The 17353-nt window shown below is 42.3% G+C and overlaps 1 pseudogene; it reads right to left on the bottom strand.

Annotated features, from left to right (window-relative positions):
* Positions 1–212: 212 nt before the first annotated feature.
* On the bottom strand, positions 213–3156 carry LOC143680993 (DNA mismatch repair protein Msh6 pseudogene; annotated as a pseudogene).
* Positions 3157–17353: the final 14197 nt, after the last annotated feature.

Here is a 17353-nt window from a genome sequence, read left to right as displayed (position 1 = left end):
CAAGTGAAGGTCCACAGATGCTTAGAGAGGGAATCACTGGCATCAGAAGCTGGAAACAACATAACTGGGAACAAGGACCAGCAGACACCAACCATGTCCTTCCCCTGTGACAGACATCAGCCATTTTTTTATTTTTAAAAAATAAAGTTTATTAGATTATAATGTTGTCTCAATTTCCCACCTTTGTCGAAAGTCAAAGCTTCCAATATAGTCTATAACTCCTTAATCAAAGTCAACAACTTATGGACAGCTTCAGCATCTACAATTGACTGCTTGTCTAAGTACTTCAGGAGGCTTTGTTCATTTTTCTCATATGTCAGCAAGAGCTTGGTCATAATCAGAGTCAAATCCTACTTTGGGAGTGATCAGTCCAGACTTTCGAGCCTTTTCATGGTCAAAGGCTGTGTCCTATCAGTTCAATTCAAGAGTCAAATCAGGAAAACGGCCTGCAAGATTTTTTTGGCTGGAGAGTAATGACCTGCTTAGGGATTTTAAACTTAAAGTCATCAACAACCTCTTTATAATCCCTAAATTTTACATATTACTTTGAATCCTTCCAGAGAAGAAAGGAAATCAATATATATATATATATCAATATATATATGATATATATTGATTATGTATGTATATATATATTGCTGTATATAGTTTCTTCTTGCATTACAGCCCTGCTGTCAGGTGGTTCTGGCTCTTCAGGGGAGACCCCACATTATGAATTTTGCTGAGTAGTCTCTCAAGGTCTGGGAGCTTCTTTAAAAAGTTGACAACTTCAGAGATTTTGTTAGGTACAACCATGAGGTCCTCTATGGCATCTAGGCGATCATTGATAGGGTACAGAGTGCAGCACATAGCCATTGCTTTAGAAGCCACTTACCAAAGGGAGTATGACAAACATCAATCCTCTCTAGAAGGGTTTCTTCAGTAGAGCCATTTGTCCCATTCAGAAAAATCTCCAAGTGGTATGTCACTGCATCTAGCATTGTTTGTTGATTTGCTTTAGCAAAGATAGCACCAGGCCTTGTAGCACCAACCAAGTCAGAATCCAAGGGAATATATTCTACAAAATTCACCATTGATAAAAGCTCCTGATCAATAAGGCATTTTGTGAGGTGGAAGACAGAACCACCTAGAGCAGAGAGTGCCAATTCACTGTTCTCTCCTGGTATCAACCCACTGGAATCAGACTCTTAGATCATACTTTAAACACTTGGGATAACATCACCCCATTGACCTCATTTAGCTTTTCTGTAAAAATATCTTTCTTTGAGTAGATTTCTCAAAAGTTTTGGCTATATCCCCAAACTGGGAGCCTAATATCAGGCCTTCATGAAGGGAAGAGGACAATGAACCCCTCAGAATTATATTAGTTTCTGTTGAGAGATTACCTTTCTTAAACAAAACTTGTACCAGAGGATAGAGTGCCACCAGAGTCCTAAACCTGGAGCAATGATAATCACCTGAAAACTGACCTATGTAAAGCTTTCCCAGGGAGGCATCAACAAAGTACACACCATACACACGAGTGTGGCCAGAAGAACCTTCCTCTTTTACTTTGAGCCTAAGAAGATATTTACTGTAATTCTCAGAGGGATCACCTTCCAGCACACTGTAGGTCTGTGTAGCCTTGGTAATGACCCTACAGATCCCCCTCCTCACCACTCTATCATTCTTAGACACACGTACCATTCTTTGGCGTCATGCCTCCATCATTTCCAGGGTTTCAATCTGTTCCACTCATGCTACTTTGTAGCCCTTCTGCACTAGGGAATCTGAATATTGATCAAATGGAATTTTATGGAAGCCAGAATAGGCCCAGTTGCCTTTCATGAATACCAGCCTTAGTTCATTAACTCCAATGAGAGCATCTATGTGATATAGCTCATAGAACTTTCCTACTTTATAAAAGATGACAAGATCAAAGTTCTGAGACTTAATCTACCACGACTTTCTTCTCATCCAAAGTGTACAGGAATTGAGGAAATCTTTTCAAGGACATGGAGAGTGGATGCATCAAAATCAGAGTGATCAGGCTGCCTCCTGAATTCATCTCCTCTGCTTTCCTCCTTAAGTCACTCTAAAATTTCATAATATCAGACAGTTGGCCAACTACTGTCATCACCTCCTTCATTACTGTGGGCTTGGGATTCAGAATTTTGAGTAGCAGAGAAAGCACTGAAAGTACTCTTGGTTTCTGACGAAATGCCAGTTGCTCATTTGGAGGCTAAGAACATTTCCTTCCTTGAACTTTTCCTTGTAAGGAAGCCATTTCCAGTCAACATTCTCTTCTGCTTTGGAGGAACTTTGACTGCACTCTCCGGGACTTCTCTCTCACTATTCCCCACTCTACTACTTATTTCATTGCTGCTTCCTTCCTCCTTAGCATCTGGCTTGAATTCCACATCAGAGCCACCACTGTCACTCTCAGAGCCTGATATGACCCTTTGTTTTTTTTATTTGGTGGTTACTACGCCTAGATCCTTACATCTTAGGCAACATTTCCTCTTCACTTTCAATTTCATTATCTTCTTCACTCTTATCTGACACATAGGTTGCGCCTACCTCAATCTCCTACTCTTCTTTGGGTTCTGAGGGTTCATCACACACTGCTAATTCAAGCTTCTTAAATTTGTCTTTATTCAAGGCTTCATCTGCATGTTACATTGTCCTAAAATTGCAGGCTTTGCACTATAAAAACGACCTTCCTTCTGGGCTTCCTTCAATTTGGAACCTGTATATGGTTTTAATAGCCTTTTGCTAACCCAACCCCTTGTTGGGCTGTCACCAAAAAACTGTACATGAACATGTTCTGACATTCTTTATCCATGAATCAATGTTCCATCAAAGGATAATTGAAAACCAGGCAAGGCCACCAAGGGTAACCCTCCAACTTGGCCCAAACCAAATCACCTGGTGAGAAGTCACAAAAACTGGTGGAGACTGCAGGCGCTGCCAGCCTTCGAAGCCTTCCATTGAAGTTCTTTGCCTCAGGTGGCAACTCAGAGCCTGCCAAGGGCCCAGACCTAGCATCATTCCAGGCTGTATCCCCACTGGGAGAAGGAGAGTCTCTGGTGATGGCGGTGCTGCCTTTGCTTGAGGCCCTCACTTGGCATTGTTCAGTTCAGAAGACTTGGAGAAGCTGTAAAGGGTGCTCTGTTGGGACACAGAGATGCTTGGCAAATCCCAGCCCCTCTGTCTGACCAAGCAATTAAAGGGACTGCCCATTGACTTTTCTTCAGTCAAGGTGTCTTTCTCTGGATGCCTTAATTTGGTCATTTTGATGGGCTTAGATCTGTAAACTTGTGACTTAATAAATTCCCTTTTTAAAAGCCATTTCATTTCTGGTATATTGCATTACAGCAGCATATAACAAACTAAAACAATACTTCTAATTTTTAAATCTATTTTATTGATTATTGATGAAATAATCAGCAGCTTGAAGATTTGCTTATCTTTAGATTCATTTTTATGCATTTCCCCCATTTAAAAAAACTTTCCATTTTGGAACAATTTTATGCTCGCAGAAAAGTTGCAAAGATCGTAAGGAGAGTTCCCACATACCCTTCTCTCAGTTTTCTCATTGCTTACATCTCACCTAACCACAATACTTTGGTCAAATCTAAGAAATTAACACTTGTACAATACTATTAACTAAAGATTTTATTCTGATTTCACTAGTTTTTGTACAGATGTCCTTTTTCTGTTCTAAAATTCCATCCATGGTATTATGTTGCATTAGTTATTATGTACCTTTAGTCTCCTATAGTCTGTGACAATTTCTCAGTCTTCCTTTGTTTTTCATGACCGTAGCACTTTTGAAGAGTACCAGTCGGGTATTTTGTAGAATGTCCATCAGTTTGGGTTTGTCTGATGTTTTTTGTCATGATTAGATGTGGGTTATGGATTTGGGTGAAAAATATTACAGAAGTGAAGCTCCCTTCTTGTTACATCATACCAATGAGGTTTTTTCTTCTTTGTTAATGTGTATATTTGCATAATTTTATTTAAAAAAAATAGAACAACTTTCCATGTCATTATGGGCCCTTATACTGCAAGGATGGAAAGGAACCCATAGATTATGATAATTTATTCTGATCCAGATGAGACTTTAGAATCCCTCTCAAGACAGGCTTCTAGGCAGCCCACTTCAGAGGGCCTGCACATTGTAATCCTTTGCCTGCTCTGTTCTCTTACATCATTTTTAAATGGTTTTAAAAGTTGCAAAGTAATTCAATGAAAGACTGTACCCTAAAGTGCTTTACTAATCCTCTATTTGGGTATCTCTCATTTTTTCCTGCCCTCCCCGTTTCTTAAAATGGATAGATTCTCAGTACTAAGATATTGGGATCAAAAGGAATACATGTTTTTAAGGCATTTGATGTATATTTTCAAATTTGCCCCACAAAGATTTACTGGGTTCAATGGCAATGAGGATGCCTGCTTTCCTATAACTTTGGGTTTTAGTTTCCTGGCTGCTAAACAAATAGTATGCAAAATGAGTTGGCTTAAACAACAGAAATCTATAGACTCATGGTTTTGAAGCTAAGAAAAGTACAAAATCAAGGTATCATCAAGGCAATGCTGTCTCCTAGAAGACCATGGTTTACTAGGGCTGGTGATTGCCAATCCTTGATCCTTGGCTTTTCTGTCACATGCAGTGCACATGGTGATCTCTCCAGGGTTCCGGAGTTTGTTGACTTCCAGTTTCTGGTTGCTCCCTGTGGTTTTTTTTTTCTTTCTTTCACTCTGCTTATAAAGGACTCCAGTTCTTTAATCAGATTAAAACCCAATTTGATTTTTATTTGGTACAAAATTTATATTTTGACTAGTGCATTTCCTAATATAACTTATGTGGACAGCTTAATTGAACACCATAAGTACATGGAACCTTGAATTGGGCATGAGATTTTATAGGTTTGGTCAGAGTGATGCCCTGATAAATCCCAGAGTGATTTGAACAGTGAATAAAAAAGTATTTGCAAAGCCTCCTTGGGAGAATGGCAAGAAAGGGGGAAAACTCAACTTCCCTAAGTAGAGAATTCTTGATAGTCTCACAAGCAGTGGGGACAACCAAAGCAATAGGTGGAGCCCTCAATCCGAGGGTTGTTCATACGAACCTTAACCCCGCAATGGATAGGCTAAGCCTATGTAAAATTAGACCTAAGAGTCACCCCCAGAGAACCTCTTTTGTTGCTCAAATGTGGCCTCTCTTTCTCAGCCAACACGACAAGCAGGCTCACTGCCCTCCTCATCTCTTCATGGGACATGGCTCCCAGGGGTGTGGACCTTCCTGGCAACGTGGGACAGAGATCCTAGAATGAGCTGAGACTCAGCATCAAGAAACCTTTTTGACCAAAAGCGGGAGGAACGAAATGAGACAAAATAGAGTGTCAACAGCTGAGAGATTCCAGAGGTTTCCTGGAGGTTATTCTTATACATTATACAACTATCACCGTTTTAGTTAGGGTATAATGGAGAGGTTGGAGGGAACTGCCTGAAAATGTAGAGCTGTGTTCCAGTGGCCGTGTTTCTTGAAGATGATTGTATAATGGTATACCTTTCACAGTGTGAATGTGTGATTGTGAAAACCTTGTGACTGTTGCTTCTTTTATCTACTTTATCAACAGACAAGTAAAACATATGGATTTAAAATAAATGAATAATGGGGGAACAAATGTTAAAATAAATTTAATAGATTGAAAAAAAAACACAATTTGAGTCTTTGGGCCACCTTAACTGAGGTAACATCTTGAAGAAACCCATTAACAATGAGTCCACACCCCACTAAAGGGGCCATTAATATATTTTTTTCCAAATAAAGAAGACCTAGGTAGAAATCTTCATCTTTGAACATGTACACACACAAATACACGCACACACACACTCATGCACAACTGGCAGAAGTTTCAAAATGACTATTTCTTTAAAGTGCTGTAGGAAAAATTTCTGGACAGGGCTTCAGGCCAGAGCACCTGGGCTTTCTTCTCAGAATAACAGTCTCGGTAAGATAAAGAGAAGAAGGTGGATAATTTTCCCTTTTCAGAGCAGATTCCATGGGTTGTGGCTTTAAAATTTTTTTCCTTTCCACTGCAAGTGGAACTGGGGAACAGGCAGTGGGCAGGGAAGAGGCTGTTGCAAAAGGAAACGTGTTTGGCAATAAAGGACCCATCAGCTAAGCTCAGCCAGGCTGGTGGGGAAGAGAGGGCTGAGGCTTAGGGAGGCGGGAACTAAGGCACGCGTGAATGGGGGCGGAGCTTGTGTTCAGGTACAGGAGCGCGCTGGAGCGCCGAGTCCTTGGGGAAGAGGTCCAGGATAAACCGTCCAGTGTGCGGAGGAGGGAGTGGGCTGCTGTTCCATACATGTGGTTAGTGCCTTGCAAAGAAGAGAAACAAAATGGCCTCATTCTTCCTTCTGGAGTGGTGTCTGAGAGTTTCCACACCTCTTTTTAAGCAGCAAAACCTCTTTTGAAATGAAATTTTAAGGCCCAAAATATGAAAACAGATGAAAAGGGAGTTGGATTGGTTGTGGGGACTTAGCTGATAGTTATCATAATATCATTAAAATGTGGTCTGAAGAGAGGAGGGACTGTGATATTCTTTTCCAAAGCCCATGGAGAAGTCATGGAACAAGGTGGTAGAATTTTGGAAAGGGCTGCTCTGGAGATGGGAAGGTGTGAGGGAAAAAGGCAGCCAGCACCACCCATCATGCTCCCCAAACTCCCACTTTTCGTTCCTGCCATCAGCACTCAAGAGGAGCACAGAAAAACTAAACAGAATCTCACCTTTTGCTCCCCAACATTTTTATAGAATAATACAATTTTCAAACCTTTGTATTACAATTTTTCATCTTCTTTTAAGAACTTTGTAGCCATTCACACCAAGATTTTACTAAACGTAGTCCCATTTCTGTCTTGGACCTTGCTGAATTGCTTTCTGCTTATTTAAGCAGAATTCTAAGGCATTCATGGTGGGTGTAAGCCATGGGCTCCCATCTCAACAGGGCATTCAAGCACGGGAACACCCAGACCATGCATTTGCAGGGTTATGAGCAGATGGTGTTTTTTTTTTACTTTTGATGTCAGATGAGAATAAAAACCAAGTTAGAAAAAATAGATATTTCCCTCTTTCAACATTTAAAATGGCAATCAGGCTACATTGGGTTCTTTTATCGACCACCTGGAAAGCTTTTTCTTCAAAGTCTATACATTTTCATCATTGGGTTCGGTTTTTCTGAGGTCAAAGCCAGTGATTAGTTAAATCTTATTCTTGCATCTCTGATTACCTGTAACATTTTTAAAAGTGTTTGTCAATTTCCTGGAGAAAACATTGATTGCTTGCTGCTTTGCTGGTTCTGATGACCTGCTATTTGGAAGAACATAGTTTTCTTATTTTTCTTTTCATTGGTGTCAAAGGGAGACTGAAACCATACTGGATGGACCAAGTTCCCATAGGTGGTACTTGAACAGTGTGTAAGACATTACCCACCTATGCATCCCCTGGGAGACTGTACCATCTCCTGCCACACCGTGTGGCCTGTACTTTCCAGGGCTATGGAAACCATCCTGATGATAGCAGAGAGCAAGGCCAAGGGACTGGCGTTCAAGATCGTGATGTCATTGCCTTAGTCAAGCTAAGAGAAACCTACCTCAAATGAGCTTAACCCAAAAATGGACATTTGTTTGAAAGCAATCTCAAAGAAACCTGGGGTACACAACCTCTTTATCTCTCCTTCTTTCACTTCTCCATTTTTCTAATTCTCTTTCTACAGACTTTGACTGCTTTGTCCTGCACAAAATCAAACCTGACTGCTTTATGGCCTCTGAGTTTACGTATCTGCGCAAGCTAACCAGCCCAGTCTGAGGCCAACACCTGAGTCCCAATTCCAAGCTCTGAGGAGAGAGAAACATGGTTTCCATTTAGCTCAATTGTGGCAGGGGAAGTCACTATCATATAATAGGCCGATGGCTTCTGGGAGATTGCTAAGGGCTGAGAATACATCCCTAAAGCTATCTATTATGGTTATCTAGCAAATGGAGCATATCCTTCCAAACTGCTGTGACTTGGGACACCAGCTCCGTTTCTTGTGTCTTCACTGTGGCTGTGAGGGGAGAGGCTCAAGTAACAAGTAACTACTGAAGGCTGCCAGTTTGTCAGTGTTCAGGCAGTTGGTCCCACCCGCTGGCTGAAATACCCGCTCTGTGTTAGATCCTGTCCTAGATGCTGAAGATACGGGTGTAACCTAGATATATTTTGGTGCCGAATATGGATCAATTTATGTAATGAGACACATTTAAAACCACACAGGAAAAATTTAATTACATCTAATTAAAACCAAATTATAGTTCTTTGCATGCATCTTTTGAGTAATATTTACAGTCACCAGTTCATCACTCCTGAAACTCTTCCAAATTCTCTTTTGTCTCTTTTCCAGTAGGTAGCAGATGCCCCTGAGCATCTTAATACACAGAACATCTAGCTTGCCAAATTCCTTCTGACACCCGCCTGCTTGTCTTCTCTGTCACTTTCCTCCTTCTGCTCTCCCAAGGCCATCTCAGTTTTTTGACATGTCACTTAACTGAGCCTTTCCGGCTATATCCTATCGACATCCCTCCTCTCGCTTAGGTCCTGTTTCTCTCTACCCATGTTTCCACTTTTATCACAAATATTCAATAATTTGGCCAATAGAGACTAAACTCTTTTTCAGAGGTTAGAGGAGAGGAAGATCTGAGTAGACAAAGACAAAACTTTCTCTAGCTAGCTGGCAGTGGGAGGAGGAAGAGGACACTCACGTGTTAATCAATCATATCTCCAACATACAGAAGTGGACAAGACCAGATACTTGCCTGCAATGAGCTTCCCATTTAGGAAAGGAATCTGATTGAAATGTAGACAAATGCTAGCACATCTCTTCTTGGGGCTGTGGGGTTATATCAGGGAAAGCCACTCAGATGTTTGAAGGGTATCCCCACAGGAGTAGGAGTGTCAGGAGGGCTGGAAGTTTATCAACTGGTTAAAGTGTGATGACTCTGAGGGTTGGGTTTTTCTTCCTGATTTAGCTCAGAGATAAACTAAACTTGCCCATCCACAGTCATCCAATTGCTAAGTGGCAGCTTTAGGACTAGAACGCTTATCTATTTGACTTTAAAGACTTCAATTTCAATCATTGCACCACACTCCAAATTTTACTAAGGACTAAACTAGAAATTGAAAGAGCTGTGCAGTGACGCCTGGCTCTCTCCTCTCCTCTAGTCTGCACTAGAGCATAGGAACAGCTCTGCCCCACGGCTCTGCAGACTGCTAACCCACTTTCTCCTCCCAAAGAAAATCCTTCTCTAGGGTGAGCTGCTAAACATTCCAGACTGATCCTGGGAGAAGCATGCTCTGACAAGTGGAGAAAGCTGAGAAGGGCAAACTGTGTCTGAAGTGAATTGTCAAAAAGCCATCCATATATTTGCTTATGATCTTTTTGGATTCTCAGATTTTCAGATCAACCAGTTGGCAGCTTTCACTTCAATGTTGCAGTGAAATATTCAGTTTCCCAACCTATAAATAAAATCAGAGCTCCTTTCCCTGCCAAAGCATTGCCTGGGACATGATCCAGGTGCTTGGGGGTGGGAATGTTATTAAATGCTTGATAAATATTTGTCCAAACTTGAATAAATTCACCTTCTGGAAACTGGTCAGAGATGGCGAATGGGCCAGAGGGTAGTGAGTAAAGTGTCTTCCTCTTCCTCCAGGAGATCAATTTGGTTAGAATTGATTCTAACCAATTATGGTGTTAGAAATAGACGAAAAGTTAGCATGTGTTCTATCCATTAACCTAAATCAGGTTTAACAAACTCCATAGCACTTCTTGCTGATTTGCAGGTGAGGAAAATTAAGTTAGGTAAGATTATGATTAGGTTTTTAGGGCTATTTAAAACAATGTGTCTTTGAAGCTGAAAGCTAGAAAAACAGCTAAGTGACCTAAAATCAATCAAATCTTCAAACAGTGAGTATCCATAGTATTTACGGACTTAGAAAAATCTGAACAAGAATATATGCTCGTGACCCTCAGGTACATATTCTCAGGTTGAATATGAGAAATGCCTCCTCATCCCCGCACGTGCTGTCATTTAAGAAAACCAGTCCCATGGGAGTTGAGAGGCCTGAGATCGCTGTGGTCTGGGCAGTGAGGTAAGTAAAGCGGGGTGGGCACTCACTCATTCTTTCATTCAGTACTATCCCAGCTGCCCATTGTATATACAGGGGTGAGTGAGAAACAGCTGCTGCCCCTGAGGAGCTCATCCACCCTGAACCTTGCTAATCAGCAAGAGTGGAGAATTTAGGCAGCATTTAAAGTTCTAAGTAATGCTGGTTTGTGTGATGTGCTATGGGAACATAGTGGGAGGGGGGACTCAGTGAACTCGGAAGGCTGTGGGGAAAGCATCCTGGAGATAGCGTTTCCAGAACTTTTGAGGAATGAGTAAATAATATTCCTAGAAGGAACAGCATGAAAAGGGCACAGCATGTTTGGACAGAGATAGAGGTTTGATTTTGCTGCAAGGTGAAGGTCAAATGAGGAAGGAAGAGCTCAAAGGTGGAGCCAAGACAGCAGGAAGGGGCTTTACAGACATTGCTGCAGGATCCACCATTCAGAGTGGACACCTGCTATGAATGAAAAGCAGTGAGATGCTACTTGGTTTTGTTAGTTGGAACTTGGGCAGGTGGAGAGAGCTGTGGATATCCTCAGTGCCAGGAAGAGTCCGAGGTAGGAATTGTCCAGGTTTATTTGGAGAAAGTAAGTTGACTGCTATAGCTAGAAGTCTTGACTACTGCTAGATGTCAAGGACTGTGAAGGGAAAGAGGTTTTACCCTACTGGCAAGCTGATGAGTTAGCCTGCTGCAGTTTCACGGACACTAATAGAAGACACGACACTCCTAAGTCAGAGACAAAAGGCATTGTTACTCACAGCAATGGCAGGAGCCAGAGTTTGTTAGCACAGTGGTGTCAGTTCCCTGCGTCCCAAGTCCTGCAGGGGTCAGGTGGGTGGGGCCAGATGGATGCTCATACACATTGTAGGTTGTGTCCAGGAGAGGAACACTGGGCCTGGGGAACCTGCCACTTCATAGCAGCCTCTTCTTTGCCCAGGAAGGAGAGGTAATCTCATTCCTCAAGGTTGCTCATTGCAAACACAAACTGGAGAAATGGCCCACATAAACCAAGTCAGGGCCTTAGAAAGATGTCTTCATTTCTAAGGTTCCCTTTAGATCTAAAATACTTATATTTCAATGGACAAATATCCAGGGAGAGGCCACATCAGGTATGGAGGAGCAAAAGCAGTCCATAAAGCCAGGGGCCTCCAGGTCAGAGTCAGTGAACTGCGAATCATCTGAGTGCTGAAAATACTAGAAAGCTACCTCTGGGGCCATGTCATGGAGGCCTTGAATGCCAACCTCTGGTGGTTGTGCTTATTGGAGCAGGTGATGAGGACTTCATGAAAGGCCTTCTCAGGGCTTTGATGTGTTCAGAGCACTGTTTGGGGAAGATCAGTTTGCAAGGCCCTCGCTGATGGCCAGGAGGGAGAGAGATGAGACAGGGAGGAGAGGTCCAGTAGGACAGTCCAGCCTAGCTCCACAAGGAAGGGGAGAGGGACCTGAGCGGAGGTAGTGGACATGGGTCAGAGAGAAGGAGCAGATGCTTGTGAGGCTGGCCAGGTCTGCAAAGCTGGGCTGGGCCACGGGGACAGGGGAGTGAGAGGAAGGGGGAGAGTCAGAAGCGATTCCAGGTTTGGAAAGACTGCTGAGGCCTCTGTTCATCTGCAAGAGCAGGCTCCTAAAGCCTAGCCCTGAATGCAGCATCCTGGGTGGCCCCTTGGCATCTCTTGTGGACCTAAATACAGATCCACAAGCTGGCAGGTGAGGTTCCTGCAAGATGGCACTAGCATGTCCCTCTGGCTTCAGTCCCTCTGCCTCCTCTACCAACTATCTAATGCCCTATACACAGACCCCAACATTTCCACTTTCCCACTGCCACCTTGGTTTGTGCTGCACACCTATAATGGCCTGTGCCACACCCAACTCTCTCTGGTTAAATCTGACTTTCTCTTGCAAGACCCATCTCTAATGCTGCCTGTTCAAACAGGTCTGGCCACCTTAATAAGCAGTGTGGTGAAGGGTTAAGACCTTGAGTCCAGAGAAAGACAGATGGGTGTCTGTGCTGTGCCAGATCTGTGCTGGCCCTTCCTACCTGTGTGACATTGGGTAATAGACTTAACCCTCCTGAGCCTCAGTTTCCTCTCATACAAGATGGATGGTTTAACAGGGGTTTTGAGAGGATTAGTGAGGTCAAGTTCATTCAAGGCTTGGCACAAGAACTGGTATACAGTGAGAGCACAGTACATTTCAGCTGCTAGAATTACTTCTCTTTATCTCCCACACACACATTGCAGCATTTCAAGGCCTCTCTTCTTTTGCTACTCTAAAACCTTCTATCTCCAGTTCCATGTGGCTGCCCCCGCCAGGTTCTCCCTCTACCCAGCCTAGTTGGGCTGAAACCTTCAACTGGACAGTGGAGGACTCTGTGTCTCCATTCTCCAGATGCTATGAGCAGAGGCTGCTCAGGGCTCAGAGTGGCCCCTTACCTAAAGCATTGTCCTCAGCCCCAAACAAACTGCCTCATTGGGGCACACCCACCCACCTTCCCTCAGAAGGGAGGGAGCCCCCAGGGGACAGGAAACCCCAGAGCTAACAACTGACTGGTCTAGGGTACAAAAGCCTAGCCATTTTGTCTCAAGCTGGAGTCAGCTCCTTGGTGCAATTCTTGCTTCCAGCTTCCTGTGTGGTCTGACTGAAGCTAGATCTTGCTTAGCTCCTTCTCCTACCTTCCTCTTCCTCCCTCACTCCCCTTGTTTTGAGAGCACCCCTTCAATACATCACAGACACTGAAGGTTTGTCTCAGGCTCTGCTTCTTAGGAATCTGGAAGCAGATTCCTAAACACAGGAAGCAGGAGACCGACATTGCTTGGTTCTTCACGCAGACTTATGGAGGCAACTCAGCCAAGGGATGGGAAGGGAAGCAGCTTCTGCTGCATGCTCCTGGCCTGTGTTTGTTTCTCCTTGGGTGAGGGATTCTTTGAGGCTGCAGCTCTGTGCTTGTCTCCTTGCCCTTCCTCCCATTGGGCTGGGAGCCCCCAGGGGACAGGAATCTCAGCCCTCAGTACAGGCCCTGTACACAGTAGGTGTTCAGGAAATAGTTGAGGAGTGACATTCACTTGGAATGAAAAGCCATTACACCCATCAACAGACAAGTGAATAAACAAAATGTGGTGCATACATACAATGGAATATTATACATATAGACAAAATGATGTCCCAAAACATATGACAACGTGGATGAACCTCGAGGACATAATGTTGAGTGAAATAAGGCAGACACAAAAGGGTAAATACTGTATGATTCCATTATTATGACTCTGATAAAGTTGCCAGTGTTTTGGAGCAGCTAGAAGGAAAAATCTGAGATGAGGGCATGGTAGCCCATGACAAACTCTGAGAATTGTTCTGCAGCTGCTTGTTGAAGTATGCTTTGAAAATTATTGCTTTTTTCTTTCTTTTCTTTGTATATATATGTTATATTTTACAACTAAAAAATGGTTTTAAAAAAACTATAGGCAGTCATAGTAATATTAGATAAAATAAATTCCTGAAATAAAAAATTTGAAAATATTTAATAACACAGCTCACTACTATAGCAAAGTTGATTTTTTTTTCATGGGCAGGCACTGGAAATCAAACCTGGGTCTCTGGCATGGCAGGCAAGAATTCTACCTGCTGTGCCATTGTCCCACCATCCCAAAGGTGATATTTGTAGTAACTTTTTACTTGATATTTTGAGAACATACACGGTTTTGATAGTTAATCAAATGGTATTTAAGATACTGTTTAATATTTAGAATTCAAGTAACTCTGATAACTGTAATTATATTTTCCTACCTTGCTTTAATTTTAAGTTGGTTTATGAAACATATTGCACAAATGGCTTTATAATGATTACTTAGATTTTTATTTTAATATGCCTATGGATAAGCTAACTAAGATATCCATTTTAGGTGGTTAAGATTTCCATATGTTAATTGTTAAAATATTTGTATCTTCATATTTGTTGAAATAAGGAAAATATTTAGTAACATAGGTCAATACTATAGCAATGCAGATATTTATATGAATTTTCTACATGATATTTTTGAGAACATTTACAGTTTTGACAGCTGATCAAATGGTATCTAAGTTAGTTCCTTAGAATTTAAGAACTTTGCTATCCAAATATGTAGATATTTTCCTTGTTGCCTTAATTTTAGATTGGTTTATGAAACTTACTGCACAAACACAGGCTTTACAATGATTATATAGATACTTTATTTAAATATGCTTACTGTTAAGCTAACTTAGATATCCGTTTTTGGTTGTTCTAAGTGTACTGTTTGTTTTCTTAAATAGAAAAATATGTAAAAAAAAAAAAAAAAAAGAAAAGAAAAGAAAAACCATTAGAGCCATGGACACCCAGTAAAGCAGACAGTGAATGTCCAAGGTGAAGGATCCTGTAGGAAACCACCAAGAGAGGGGCCTGGTAAGAAGGGGAAGCCCCAAAGGGAAGCCTCTGCCAATTGCTAGGCACTCACATGTGCCAGACATGCTTATTCAGTTCTTAAAATCTTTGGTATATATTCTCATCTCCACTTCACAATGAGGTTGTTAAAGCTCAGAAGAGCATGGCAGTGCTATTGTGTGGAGCTGGGGACAGAGGATGGACTAATGCAGTGGATGGTGCAGACCTGGACAGGCAGGAGATGGGCCCGGAGCTGTGTGACCTTCTCTGGGCTCCATTTCTCATTGCTAGAGGGAGCGGAATGGCAGTGCCCAAGGACTGGTAAGATTTCTTCCAGCTCTGAAAGTGCCTGAATCTAAATCAGTGAAAGGTCTGACGTTTCCCATCCCTCTTTGCCTTTACGCTGTGTAAATCTTGGGCTGATGACCAGTGACCCAAGTCCTTCAACCTACCCAAGGCGACAGAAAGCCTGATTTTCCCAGCCTGAAAAGAGCTGACAGGCTGTTCTCTAGACTCCCCTCTGCAAGGAGCATTTACAAGAGCTGGAAAAGGAAGACTTTGGCACCATAAGCTTCACAAGTTGTTCCACAAAGGACCACTTCTATTTCCTAGGCATGGTGACAAATCCTGCTGCTCTCTCTGGCTGTAAGGGCCAGGGGGGCTAAGGACAAGGTTCCCATGCCTGAGCTCTTAGTAAAATTGCAAGCAAAGAAAAAAGTGCGCATGGGCTCTTGGCTATGCTTTTTGACTTGGCGCCAGATGGCTACTGGGTTCAACATTACATCACTATTGACTATCTGAGTAATTTCTTTGTGTGACTGTCTTGGAAGAATAGTTACCTTGGCAACAGATTGTTATCAGTTCCTTAACAATTTGTGCTGAGGAGCAGTTTCCTTTATGCTGAAACTCATAGGGCCTGAATACTGGATCTGGCCAGCCTCACCCTCCCAGGTCTCTGGGTGGATTAGACAGAATTTAGCAATGGAGCTGGGTTTGATAGCCAGCTCTCTCTGGTAAACTGCAAGGGCCAGACCAGTGGTAACAAGGATTCTCAACGTCACCAGCCCCCAGCAGTGGACCCAGCTGAGCCTCAGGGGTGCACAGGCCCTCCCTACCCACTGAAGGCCACTCAGGCCTGCAGTAGGGTGGGAGATGAGCACTCCAACGCTGGTCCCAAGCACAGCTATGTGTGGGTCCTGCAGAGGCAGCTGCGGGTTCTGTTCCAGACACTTCTGCCGTCCCCTGCTTCTTAGTACTTCCATCTCCCTACTCACCAGGCATCATGCATCACCTTCCTTGTTTTAGGTGAATTTTTAAAAGGAAGATGGATTCTCAAGGAAGTATCTGAAAAGAACCCATCTAGACAGCCACAACTAAAGAGTTATTGTGGGGGGGTGCAAGGGTAGTTCAGTGGTAGAATTCTGGCCTGCCATGCAGTAGATCCAGGTTCAATTCCCCACCCATGCACTTCCCTCCGTGCAATGGAATACTGCTCAGCAATAAAAATAAATTAACTATTGATACATGCTATGATTATCCTGAGCAAAAGAAACTAGACAACTAAGTACACACTGTATGACATCATTTATATAAAATTCTAGAAAATGAATACTAATCTATAGTGGCAGAAAGCAGATCAGTAGTTGCCTAGGGATGGAGGGATAAAGTGAGGTGGTAGAGGTGGCAGGGAGGGATTAAAAAACAGCATGAAGAAACCTTTGGGAGAGAGGGATACTTCCACTCTCTCGATTGCGGTGATGGTTTCGTGGATATATACATACACAAGGGTTAAAACTTATCAAATTGCACACTTGAATTATATACTTTTTATCATTTTTGGGGGGGAGGGGGGGTGGGTGCATGGTCTGGGAATTGAACCGGGGTCTTACAGAATGTTTTTAAAAAGTTTTTTAAAGCATGATTTCATATTTATATTTCCAATCCCAATTCAACACTGCAAACTTCATGATCGCTTTTCCCCTTTCCTTATTTGTAATATCTTTCTCTGACAAGGAGAAACCTGACTCTCATTATCCACAATATATTTGCTTGCTTGTTCAGTGGGAGTATACACTATAGTAGCTTCAGAATCGCTGACCTGTGCCCCAGTGGGGAACTTATTTACTAGCTAAGCTACAGTATTTATATGCAGTTTTTTCAATCTTTAGCCTTCCTCATAGTATTCAGTCAAAACACTATTTTCCAAAGTTACTTAGCTTAGTTCTTTCTTTCCCCAGCCCCTTCAGTGTGGTTATAACGTTTATTTGAAATACAGTGGGCTTGTATTCCTTTTTGGGCTCAACCCACATCCTAGTTGATTTTAATTTGTAGAAGAAGGAGGTATTTGAAACAGTACCATGACTCTAATATGTGACGCTATGCAGAAGACATTCTGAGAGAAATGTGGCTCCTCTCTCTATGTGGCAATAGATTAACCCTATTAATCTATTGCCACTGGCCTTCCTGTATTTCTTTTGCACAGATGAACAGATACATATGCATAGTCTTTTTTTTTTTTGCATTTTTCTTTGTGTAAAATAACATCTATACAAAAAAGCAATAAATTTCAAAGCACACTGCAACAATTAGCTATAGAACAGATTTCAGAGTTTGGTATAGGTTATAATTCCACAATTTTAGGTTTCTATTTCTTGCTGCTCCAAGACACTGGAGACAAAAAGAAATATCAACATAATGATTCAGCAATCATACTCATTTGTTAAAACCTATTTTCTCTATATAATTTCACCTTTTCCTTTGATCTTTCTCC

Source organism: Tamandua tetradactyla, chromosome 1 (assembly GCF_023851605.1).
Source record: "Tamandua tetradactyla isolate mTamTet1 chromosome 1, mTamTet1.pri, whole genome shotgun sequence".
NCBI lineage: Eukaryota > Metazoa > Chordata > Mammalia > Pilosa > Myrmecophagidae > Tamandua > Tamandua tetradactyla.
This window is presented reverse-complemented; position numbering and strand designations above follow the sequence as displayed.